The sequence below is a fragment of the Pteropus vampyrus genome, unplaced genomic scaffold (assembly GCF_000151845.1).
Source record: "Pteropus vampyrus isolate Shadow unplaced genomic scaffold, Pvam_2.0 Scaffold36, whole genome shotgun sequence".
NCBI lineage: Eukaryota > Metazoa > Chordata > Mammalia > Chiroptera > Pteropodidae > Pteropus > Pteropus vampyrus.
The window spans coordinates 9,875,649-9,887,963 of record NW_011888817.1 but is presented as its reverse complement, the minus strand read 5'-3'; the positions used below and the strand labels follow the sequence as shown (position 1 = coordinate 9,887,963).

The 12,315-nt window shown below is 42.5% G+C and overlaps 1 protein-coding gene and 1 long non-coding RNA gene across 5 annotated transcripts in view; one reads left to right on the top strand and one right to left on the bottom strand.

Annotated features, from left to right (window-relative positions):
- Positions 1–192, bottom strand: part of LOC111738204 — an 82,791-nt gene extending 82,599 nt beyond the window's left edge. Inside the window, exon 1 of the long non-coding RNA XR_002779764.1 lies at positions 71–192. This is a non-coding gene — a long non-coding RNA (uncharacterized LOC111738204). The remainder of the gene's footprint in view (positions 1–70) is intronic.
- The window catches only part of PHC2 (polyhomeotic homolog 2), a 47,528-nt gene that overhangs the window by 24,781 nt on the left and 10,432 nt on the right, over positions 1–12,315 (top strand). The window contains exon 1 of one of the 4 annotated variants that reach the window (XM_011357911.1): positions 7–38. The exons of 2 other annotated variants lie outside the window; for them this stretch is intronic. The gene's annotated coding sequence lies outside the window, so the exon portion shown is untranslated. Of the gene's footprint in view, positions 1–6; positions 39–5,021; positions 5,111–12,315 lie in introns of those variants that run through there. One more of the 4 variants, XM_011357912.2, reaches the window with a different exon arrangement.

Genomic DNA, 12,315 nt, shown 5'->3' with positions numbered 1-12,315 from the left:
AGGCCCCGCCCGGCCAGGCCCAGCCGGGCCCTGGACAGGTCAGTGCCCGTGGCGGGGGAGGGGTTCTCACCAGGATGGGGTCCGCGGCCCGCGCTGGTCGCGCTGGAAACCGGGCACCGCCCTCGGGTGCCACTCCCGGCCGGGGCCTACTCGGCTGCCAGGCGGTGCCAGCCCGCGACTCTCGCCCTCTTGGCGCCCAGGAGATGTTCTGCACCTCCCTCCCTCGTCGGGGACCTTGCCTGCCCCGCACTCTCCTGGAAGCTGCTGTGTCAATGTTGGTGTGCCAAACGCTTCCGTGTGTCCCCGGCCCTACCCCAAGTCTCCGCACGCCCCCACCCCCGCTCTCCCGGGATGGCGATTTACCAGGGGTAGACGGTACGTTTTAAGGGGCAAGGCTGCTGGCATCCGCTCTGCTCCAGTGGTAAGGGGCACTTCAATCTTGGAAGGCCTGCGGCTTCGCTGGAGAGTTTTGTTTTTAATCTAGTTCAGTCTCACGAGGTTTTTATTGGATGGAAAGGGACAAGCTGTTCTGTCTGTCCTCTTACATTTTTAGAAGAGCATTTTCTTCCCATGCCAAATGAATGTATACTATATTGTTGATTCTTTACATTAAAATCGGGATATTGAGATTCTCTTTAAATCGAAGCCCACAGAGGGGGAATAATTTGCCCAAGGTCAAGTTGCAAACTAATGAAGCTACAATGAACTCCTAGCCCCCAACTCCAACACTAGCTCTCGACTCTTGTATTGTTGGATACCAGTCTGTGCCAGTGATACCCTCTCCATCCCACCCCCACCTCCGCCTTTGATGCCTGAACAGATTTCACTGACATACTTTCATTTCTGATCAGCTTTCCTTTCCACTCCATATCTAGAATATTTACCTTCTTCCTGTGCCATCTACAGTCTTTTATTCTTTTTCCTGCTTTACAAATCAGTGACAGTTTTCCCTTTCGATATCTCCCATCCTAGATCTTTAATCCCCTTGTTGTGAAATAAGCTACCGACCTAAATCCACCATATGTCCTCGATTTTTCTAGGACAGCCCAATTTGAAATATTTCATTCCATTGTCTGTCAGCGCAAGCATCTCAACTTTTGGTTTAGAAAATAATGTCACTTTAACTATCTCCCCTGCTGTCCTGGCCTTTTCCAGCCATTTGGCTCTGGGGCATAACTGAGTAATCCAGTTATCATTCACCTGGGACTTTTCTTCCCCTCCTGAGTCAACCCAAATGTTGGAACTGCCAGGATTTCTAGGGGAGTCTGAAAATTACAAGCTAATGAAGCAAGGAAATTCCTTCTTTATTTCTGCCCCCCTGCCCTCCCCATCTTTTATCCCAGCATAGGGCAGCAGACTGTGGCAATGTCTGTTCATTAGGGCTTAGGTTTGGGTCACAAGGGATGTATGCCTTCATATCATTTTGACTCTAGAATAGAAAGTAACTTACTGTGTTGGTTATAGGGCAAGAGATTATGTCTTGAGTCTTATGATACCTGCACAGCTAAGTAGTTTTGGTTTCATTCAAATTTAACACACCTTTATTAGGCTTCTGCTTCATATAAAGCACTGTCCTAGGCACTATGGAGAAAGACTACAAAAGTGATTTTCCTACATCTGGATCTATTTTTGGAAATATCCACACTTTTGAATCAGCTGATAAACTGTTTTCCACTGTTTCTGTACCTAAATTCCAGTCCCTGTAAGGCGGGAACCAGAGCTTCTGGTTTGGCTCATTCACAAGGGCTGGCTTGTTTCACAGAGGGTCCAGCAGATGGGTAGTGGTGCTCTTTTGGCACCTGCCCTTTCCAGGCACTCTTCATCACGTGAGCTCTGCCTCTCAGCCCACCCAAGATCTGTTTCCAGGCTTGTCCACACACTGGGAACAATAGATGCCCTTTTTTCTCCAGCCTTAATCTTGAGAAAGGCAGTTTCTTAGTCCACTTTTTTGTTGTCCTTGAGTTGGTTTCTCAGTTGTGCACTGCATTTTCGTGAGCAGTCTCTCCTGTTCTCACTCACTTCTTCCTCCCCCTACCTTTTTTTAGCTGTTGTTTTGCTGATATGTGGCACATAGATACTTAGTGAATGTTGTTATTTCATCGTGTACTCACCTCCCAGCCCTTTCCACTTCTCTTCCAGATCCTGGCTGAATTTTTAATTTACCTTTGTCAAGCACACTCAGTATATTATTATTTCCACTTCCCTTGAAGCAGAGAGGAAAGGAAACTCCAGCTCTTCTTCCTTCTGTTTCAGTTACAAGTCTCCTGACTGTAGGTCTCTTCAGCCATCATTTCTCTGCATTTCAGTGGAGGATAACCTTTTAGGAAGGTGGTGTTATGCTTCTTCAGACATACCTCTTCTGCCAGTCACTTTCTAGTCTAAGCCGATTGACCCTGAGACTTCTCTTCCTGCCACCAAAACCCCTTCCCCCATCTATGACCCTGTGCCTCTTACTTGCTCTGGCACAGCCCCAGAATCCACTCTTTTTCAGACCACATCCTTTTTCCTGCCTTACTCATTTCCTGTCTCCCTCGGTTCTGATTTCTCAGAGGAAGGGAGAATAGACTAAGAGGAATAAATAGATAGGTCATCTTATAAAATTAAACTGCTCATGCCACTGATCTTATATGCTCTTACACAGCTTATCCCCTCCCTAGTTTTCTTATTTAAAGAAAAAAAGAGACTACTGTCTCAGAGTCAAGAGCCTCTACCTGTGAGTTCATGATTGTGAATGTATAAAGAGGATGACTTGACTCTTCCTCTAAGGCTCTGCCCTTCTTTGGGCTGCAGACCTCATGCCAGGATTTCAGTAACCATTTGCTAAATAAAAATAAAGTTCACTCACTTCCTATCAAAATCCTTCACTTGCAGATAGCATGGAGCAGGAAGCCAAAATAAAGTTAAAATTACAAAAACTGGAGAATAGGATGGTGGTTCCAGTTCTGGTAATTAATACTGGTTTGTGTCAGCATGATATTTACCAAGGATTTTTTTTTCCCTTCTTGAGTCCGAGTTTATATTAAAGTTTTCCCAGTTGTTCAATGCCACTTAGTCTCCAGTAGATATATCTACTAGAGATGAGAATAGGGAAATGAGAATAAGAAGTCTTCATAAATGGTAGTTTCTCTTTTATTCCTTTTATGCCATGTTGTAACTGGAAGATGAAGATGATGATTTTCAGTGGTCAGGAAGAATCTCAGAAAAGTGGTTGTGGAAAGATGCTTTTGTGTTTTCCACCCCCGTGGAAAAGCAGGGTGGGGACTGGCTGCCTTATGCAATCAGCTGTGATGAGTCCTTTGTGCCAGTAACAGAAATGACTCTCCGCAGTGATTTAGCAACTTGTTTGATGGAAATTAAAGCTGGACTGTGCCTCAAGTTAGGGGTCTGAACATACATAGGTTTATGTTTTAAATATTTTTATGGCATGATTTAAACTATACTGTGAGTCACCACTTAAAAAGACTGAGGATGTTTTCTGTTAAAAAATTAAAAAATGTATGCCTGTTTAAGATAACTTTACTCATTTACAGCTCAAATAGGCGCAAGTTTCATTTTAAGCAATGACTTAAAATTTCAGTTTGAATTGCTAGCAACATTAGAACACTGATTTGATACGTAAAAATACCCAGAGGCAAATCATTAATTCAACTTTATGAAATTTTGGGAATTATTAGCAAAATAACCATTTTTTTAATCCAAGACTGAAATCTTACGGATTCTGGACTTTTTCCTAGTCAGTAACAAAAGTAGAATGTTAGACATGGTCAAGAGATGGGCTCTTTTATAGTTAATCAAGTTATACAATTAATGATTCATTTTTGAAGATTAAAAGTATAGTGAGAAACATACTATTAATTTGAGTAATAAATTGTTGCTCTGCAATTCATTGTAAGACCGTCTAGGCCAGCATAGTAAACTTAATATTTTTTTTCTTCCCTTTCCAAATTACTTACAGTTTGCAAAGAAGGATGTGCTTTCTTATTCTTTGAATTTCCAAAGACTTTTTAGTTTAGATAAATCCAAAAGAAAACATTCTTTCTACATCTGCTAAAGAAATAATTGCTATTAAACAGAGATTGCCCATGTTCTAAGATGAATCCAGATGTTGAAGAGAGAGTCCCAATTTGCTATTACGATTTTCTTTAAAGCAAATATCTGTTTCTTGAATGATTTTCATTTTAGTAGTGAAAGTTATTATAGCTTCTCTTAAGAAAAGATGTGTATTAGATGCCATGTCATAACCAGCTCTTCTCCAGTACTTTAGGAGGACCAGGCCTGATACTGAATATTGAGACTGTTGGCAAGAAAATGAGAGTTCATGACTGCTGTGAGTTATTTTTAAAGCTTTGGTTACATGGCTATTATGTCTCAAATACTGTATAATTATCTCTAGTTAGTGATGCCTTTAGCATATTTGAAACCATTCATATGTGGCCTAAGTCCACACAGCTATATTAGGACATTTTTAAACAAGTCATTTTAATACAAAATTAATGTGACTCAAATACTTTTTAAAATTAAGTTCATGTTTCCAGGCCTTCGGTAATCAGTATTAATCTGCTCTGTCAGTTGATTGGTAGCAAAGTACGGTGATGGTAAGCTTAGACAATAGTTACAGGAAGGAAGGGACTAATATTTTCCAAGAGCAGAAATTATCAGGAGGATTGGTTTGCAAGATAAGTATTATCCAGCTTATTATATAGACAAGACTTCTGAGGCTTAGTGTTCTCCCTTTCTTCTTCCCCTCCCCCACCACATTTAAGAATATTAGTGATGCAGCAGTTGACAACCAAATAAATAAAGAGGGCATCATATTCGGCACATGCTTGCCTTTCCATGTTATCAACTTAAAAATAACTAGGGAATTTACTAAACATTTCTAGAGTTTTCTGTAAACTTTATAAATCCAGTTTCCATGATTTTATCTTCAGCCTTGTTTTCTAGGCATAACAAGGTCCATACATTTACTAATCTGTAGGTCAAGTGATTCTTCCTGTTATTTGTTCCAAAGTTTCTGGGATTCTTCTGCGCTGTCTGTGTGACATAGCTTGGGACTCTCCATGAAAGAACTGTATAGAAACGAAATCGGGGTTGTCTTGTCCTGTTGAAGGTGAGTTAAGACCTTTGGTTAGCCCTGAAGGGCAGGTTCATTTCTGTTATGTTGCCACCATTGTCAAAGTAGAGGTAACATTTTTTCCTGAAGCCTGACCTCAGGTGCAAGGACAGGACACCCTGAGTAGACCAAGGCATCTGAGGAACATGAATGATACCTGAGTTTGAGCCTGTGAAAGAATAGCTCTGCTCTGGGGCTAGTAGAGGCCAGGCTCAGTGAGAGAGAGAGATTAAGGTTGTTTCCTAATCTTCTCCCAGATCTCAGTGATGTTAACCCTCCGGTGGCCATGTCAGTTCCACTTCATTGAACCTGCATCGTCTTATTTAATCCTCACCAAAGCCATGTGAGACAGATAGAAGTACCCCATTTTATAGATAAGGAAACTGAGGCCTAGAGTAATTTGCCCAGGATTACAAACTAGAATTTAAGCCTGGATTCTTTTTGATCCCAAAGTCTTAACTGTCATGTCACAGCTTCTGAATGTAATCAGTGTCAGGCATTTTATATATATAAACCCTAATATTCACTGTAACCTTGCAAGATAGGCAGTATGATCTTCATTTTTCTAGCTGGAGAAACTGAGGCTCAGCAGGTACCAAGTATTTGAAGCTACACAGGTTATCCAAGATAGAACCAGAATATGAACCCAGGTCAAACCCAGAGCCAGTGCTCTTTCCATCCTGCCACGCTTCCTTTCATCTCCTGCGATGGTGATGTCCTAGTATAGAGCCTCTCCCACTGGTTCTAGACATTTTCCTTTGAAATCATAGTGTGTGCCAGAGCACTCTGACATGACAACATGTGAGGGCCCCCCACCTCTGCATAGGATACCATAGGATCGTCCCCATTTTAGTAGAACTCTTTGAAAACTCTCCCTGACTCCCTGCAGCCACAGTTAGCTGTCATTCCCTGGGGCGTTGACCTGTCCTGTTGGACGTCACCCTGTGGCCTTGTACGTGGCTGCTGCCGAGTTAGCTGGTTGTGGGCCCATGTTGCAGTAATCTGCCTGTGGGCTGAGGAGCAGGTCCTGCAGCTGTTTGGAAAGCCCTCCTTGCTCCCGTTGTCCTGAACTGCATGGGGGAGGTGGCTGTTCGCTCCATTGATTCCTTCCTTCATAGCTGGGGGTGGCAGCTTGGAAAACATTCAGCTGTTTACAATTCAGCTTATGTACATTTTAGCTGGGGATTGTGGGTGAGTCAGAAGGGCTGCTCTTTGCCCGTGTCCTAAGAAACAGCATGAAAGTCAGCTGTATGGTAATGGCTGCCAGCAAGGAGGAGGAGCCCTCCCTAACAGATGCCTTAACCAGAGTTGCTCAGCCAAGATGCTTAAGATCTGAGAAGCATGTCTGCTCTCCAATCCTCTTAACCCAGACTCAACAAGGTCTTTTTGCATTGACACTGAGGTCAGGTCTGGGGCCACCTGGATCAGCCTCCCTTTCATTCTGTGGGCCAGCTCCCCTGCAGGAACCCCAGTGTGGACCCAGGACCTCTCCCTCCCTGTGACTGTAAAGCTCACCTCTTTGCTCAGCCAAGTTCCCCAAAGGGTTCCTATCACAGCTGATACTTCCCCTCTCCAGAGAAGCACTTCAAAGCAGGCTGCTCTTGTTTGCAGAGCCAAGGAGGATGCTTTGAGGAGGACGGCATCTGTGTGAGAGAGCCACAGCCTGCTTTGTGTCCTCGAGGGAAGGATGTCTTCTGTGTCTGACAGCTCAGTTCTTATTAGCAGGATTGAAAAGTTACAAACATTCAGCATTGGTTCTTCCTGCCTTCTGGTACTCAGGGGACCCCAGGGTGAGAAGAGACCTACAGATTTCCCACCAAGAGCGCCTTTTGTGTGTGTTTTAGATACTGTCTTCCAAATAAATGGCATCCACTCATGCCTTGATTCAAAAATGCACAGTTTATGCACCCGTTTCCTCATCTGGAAAATTAAGATGTTATATTCAGGGCCCGTCTAACTCTAATCATCTGTGATCTAACGCCCGTGATCCAAAATGATCACACTTCACCCCCATCCCTCCTACTGAACCTTCTGTCCCTAAATTGGGAAGAAAGCTATCTGCTCATCTAAGTGATTCTCGGTAAGGTGTGAATGACCGCAGGTGTATATTTGCATTTTAAAGAAGGTTGTTAACCAAATCAATCTCTTTAATTGATGGACTCTGTCAGGATCCCAGAATAGAACCTCCATTCTTTCTTCCCACCCCACCCCCACCCCGCTCCTTTGCATCTCCTCCTGCTCCCCACCTTGTGCTATGCTCCCTACTTCATTTTTCTACCCTTTCCCTGGGAGACAGGAGGAATGCCAACAAATTGGTGCTTATGAAGTATCTTGCCACCCTCACTTTCAGAGTGGCACCAGTTTCTTTAGGGGCCAAAATATAATTAAAGAGATTTTAAAGGGTGGCCCGCAGACCTTTCCACAAGGACTGTGTTCTGTCTGCCCTGTGCTTCTCACACTGTGCTTCTGCTTGCTGCTCGGACCGGGTACGGTCTGCATCAGCTGCTCTCCGCCTCCTGGATATGGTTTCCCTGGGGTCCCTTTGCAGGTGTTCTGCTCAGGCTCTCCCTAGAGCGAGCAGTTCTTAAGAAATCCTGCTGACACCAAGACTGGCCTGCTAAGCTGAGACACAGTGAGCAGGACTCCAGAGCCAGGGAGAGGCCTGGAGAGAATGCTCTGTGTGGTATAGGCGGTATGTTTTACCATTCATGGAGCAAAAGTAGCTACAGGCAGATCCATGTTATCACCTACTCTGCTTCCTTCTTTAACTTAACTGTTTCCTTAACTTCTTTAAGGGTAGTTAGAAGTCTTGCAGACAGACTAAAATACTCCCTCTCCTCATATGAGAATAAGCCCTTGGCCAAACTGAGGGAGTGGGAAGAGAAGCTCTGCTTGCCGCCCCCCTTCCTGTGAAGTCAGGTCTTTAAGGCTACTTATTTTAGGGGCAAATAGAATGAACATCTAGGCCATCTGAAATACCCACAATAAATGTTAGTACGAAACCATATTCTAGAATAACTGATGATTTTTGTCTTATCTGTGCATGTAAAGAACATCAGAACCAGTTCTGAAGTCACCGAGATTTTGCATAGCTGGGGCCCACCTGACCTCTGTCTTCAGAGAGTGGGAGAGCTCAGCTTCTCTGAACATGCACCTGTGGGTCCTGAGGTCTGGGCCATTTTTATAGGCACCTCCCGGCCTCTGCCCCTAGAGGTCATCATGCCTTTCCAAGTGCCTGGAGCTGGCATAAATGTTTATTTGCTGAAACAGGAAGAAATGTACGAAGGAATAGCTCTTAATGCTTCTTATGGCCAGGTATCCAGAAATGCCACTCTTAGAGACAGGCACCAGCCTAGTTGCTCTCAAATCATTAGAGCCTCAGAAAGTAATTTACAAATCTCAGCTGATGGCAGGTTGTTTCTTTTGAGACTAAGAAGACCTCTGCTCTTTTATCCACAGTGAAGACTGAGTTCACATGTACCATACATTCCTGCTTAATAGACATTAAGTATCTGTCATATATTGGATGTTGGGTTAGCCCCTGAAGATATAGAAGTAAGTAAGACATAGCCCCCTGCCTAAAGAAACCTGCTCTGCCTAGCAAAGGAGACCAGCCCCAAAGCAAATCATTTCATAAACAGGGCCACTGGCTGGTCCTTCCTATTTTGTCCTTCCCCTGTAAGGGTTATTTTTGCCATAGCCTATGAATGAGACCAGAATTGAGAAGCTAGAGGTCGAGACATATATTATGTAACAACTCCCACAGAACATACTGTTCTGTTCCTTCTGATCTGAATATTTGGCCCTTTGTGGTCAGTTTCAATTAAAGGCTAGAATCTACCTTGCCCCCAGCACTACCACCACTAAGCATGGCTGGTAGTGCTGGGGGCAAGGTAGATTCTACAGCCTCTTGAACTCCTGGTGTCTTGGCCTTTCAGATTTCAGGTGCCTAACTCTGTATAAAGGCATTTGAGACCCCTGGAAGTCCCTGGCATCCCTTACAGCCTATTCAAGAGAATTAAGGAAGAATTCCAAAGATGGAGTATTGCTTTGTCTCTGTCTTTTATCTGGCCTAAAGGCCAGCAGGGCAGGTTTCTGCAAGTTTCCCTATTAAGCTGCTTTCCCTGCAAGCAGGCCGCAAAGCAGTCTGGGAGAGTGGAGAAACAGATTAAATTAATCACAGAGTGCTGAGCCTGGCAGGGGGTGAGATTGTGTTTGGTCATTCCAGAAATAGCCCAAACTCCTTTGTTACTAAAGCAGACGGTGAAGTACTTGCCTACAAGATGAATGCAAAGCACAGTAGTTGCAAACTTGTGTGTTCATAAAACACTCTCCCTTCTTTCCCTTGAATTCTGTCTCTCCTGCAACCTGCCCAAGTTATGGGAGTGATAGTTTGTAATGGTATGGTGAAAGGGTTTATCTGCTTGTTGGCCCTCTAGCCTCTGAGCTGGTGAATGTGTCTTGTTCACTGTATTTGGCATGAGGAAAGAATCTGACCTTAAGAGTTACCCTGCCTTATAGTGTACATTAATAGGCACAGATCTGAGAGACAGGAGGGAAGGGATGGAGAGGGAAGGAGAGGAGTTGAGCGAGGATAAAGAGTTCCCATAAAATGAGACAAGAAGGGATCATAGGCTGTTTGGTGATGAATATCAGTGAAAAAAAGCAGGAAGTGAGAGTGATCCCAGAATTCAGGGAAGAATGGATTAATTCCAAAAAGGAATTATAATCTAAAGCAAGGAAGTCATTCATTTCCCTCTACCTGTGCTCTCAGTCAGGAATGTGATTTTAAAAGAAACAAAACAAAAATCATACCTACCCGATCTCTTAAATCGATATACTTGTTACTATGTTAGCATTGACTGGGTAGACTTTAAAAAATGCCAGCAAAGAAGACCTAGATTGATGATGAACTTGAAACCTTTTTTATATAAGAAAGAGCAGAGGGAGTTTGGCCTGGAAGAGAGAAGATATTCCGGGGTCATGAGTGGCATTTTTCATGACACTCAAGAGCATTTCTTGAGCATTTCCTAGTGTGCTGTCACTGCACTGCTATTCATTATCTCATTTAGTCTCACAGTGACACTAGAAGGTATTATTATAGTCCTTATTTTACAGCCAGCGAAACTGAGACTCGGAGAGAGATGAGGGCTTGCCCTTAATCCACTTAAGTGATAGAGGCCAGTCTCTAAGCCAGGTCTAAGCTCATGTTTTTGCCCATGATACGGATATGATTAGCCTTGTCTGTGTGGTCGTAAGGAACAGGGCCAGGATAAGTGAGCAGAAATGAACAGAAGATAGATTTTGCCTCATTTTAAGGAAGAATTTTTTAATTGAACTGCCCAAGGTAGGAACAAACTACTTCAGAGGTAGTGAGTTCCTTTATCACCAGAGGTATTTAAACACATGCCAGAAAATCATTGAGTTGAGGGTATTACTAAGCAGGTTCAAGCATTAGTAAGAGGTTGAACCAGACTTTATGATCTTGATTCTATAATCTAGTCCATTTGAGTAATCAGAGACTTTTTACGAGGTTTTATTTAAAAGGAAGTAGCCATTATCTAAAAATAAAATTTTAATTTACATAGTAAGCTTTGAATTTTTATATTTATTCATCATTTTAAATAAAATATATACTTGTTTCTTTGAATTTTTAAAATATTTTTAAAGTAGAAAATGTAATTATGTCAATGCAGACTTTAATATTTAAAGGCAGAGAAACTTAATTTGATCGATTATGTAATTAACTCAGTTCTCCTAGTTATTCGTGGATTTTAAGAAAAGTTTTTTTCCAGTTCCAAAACACCTTTACAATTTAGAAAGACTAATTCCAAAAGGTGAGAAATTTTCCATCTTTACAGGAAAGCCAAAGCTGTTTTATAAATGACTTTTTTATATAAGTGACTATAAACACTTTTAAGGGAATTTTTCTAACTTGCTGGTGTGATTGTCACATTTTTTAAAAATATCGCATCAGTCACATCTCTTGGATGACTCTTGCTCAGTTCTGAAGTTGATTATAGTCGAATTATGGAGATCTGAGTACTATAGGCATGTGTCATAGCCAACTCTTTTTCATCAAAAAATTTATTCTAGTTTATTGAGCATTAGGGGTACTAGTAAGAAAATAAACTAGTTATAAACCTTGCTAAAATGAGTTTATTTTGATTTCTCTATGCTACACAATTAGGCACTATGAGTTCCAGTTCCATGGTGGTATTTTGGATCTTTAACGTGAAGTAAGAGTGTCTTCATATAAAGTTTTGTGCAAAAATTAAAAAATTCTCTGAAATCATTTTTAAAGTATGTTAACAGACACGCTGTGTTATACTTAATATTAATAGGCTATTAATATCAATAAAGAAATGGCTTTTTCTTCCTTTTTTTTTTCTCTTTTTTAAGAAGTTCCAACATCCTCAGCTCATTAGGCAGTTGGTAGTGGTAGAGAATGGCCCTGAGAAGGGAAGGGTGGGGAGAGAGTTACAGAAGTGAAGTGATGAAGCCTTGCACCTCTAAAACAGCTCCTGAGGGGCAGCTCCTGAGAGGTGCTGTTTGAGGTGGGGAAGAGGAGGCCCATTGTGTGGTTCTGTGTGGACACCTCATCACACTTTTGGGGCATGCTGTTAGCTCTTTCAGAGGAAGGCTAGTGGGTTCATAGAGCAGAATTTAGGAAAAGTTGTCCACAGAGGGATGGAGGGAAGGAGGGAAGGAATCTATGGTTGGCTGAGGATTAGATTGGATATGGAGTTGAGAAGTGGACCAGAGGCTTTGACTGAGAGCACAGGACCAGCAGAAACAGCATAGAATCTCTGCCTAGCGGCTTCCTTGGAGGAAAAATAGAACATATGTGTATCTTAATGCAGTGACCCCAAATAACTAGTCTCTGAATAGTCAGAGCTACATTGCTGTGTTACTTGGGCCTCAGCCCCCAAATTCCCTTTACATTGATTTCTTGGGGTTCTGTATTGACATTTCACAAGACACTTAAAATCTAACCCTTTTCCAAGGAACCTTATAATAGAAGGTTTACTTAATAACGTGTCTCCCCCAAACCTCATTATACCCCAAGCCCTATATCTAGTTCAGCTTTTTGTTCTAGTTTTAGACATCACTTTGAATACATTTTCTCCCTTGAACTGAATGTTACCTTATTTGTCCATATCAATATTGATCAAGGTCTTCACTTCTCAGAGGCAGAATTC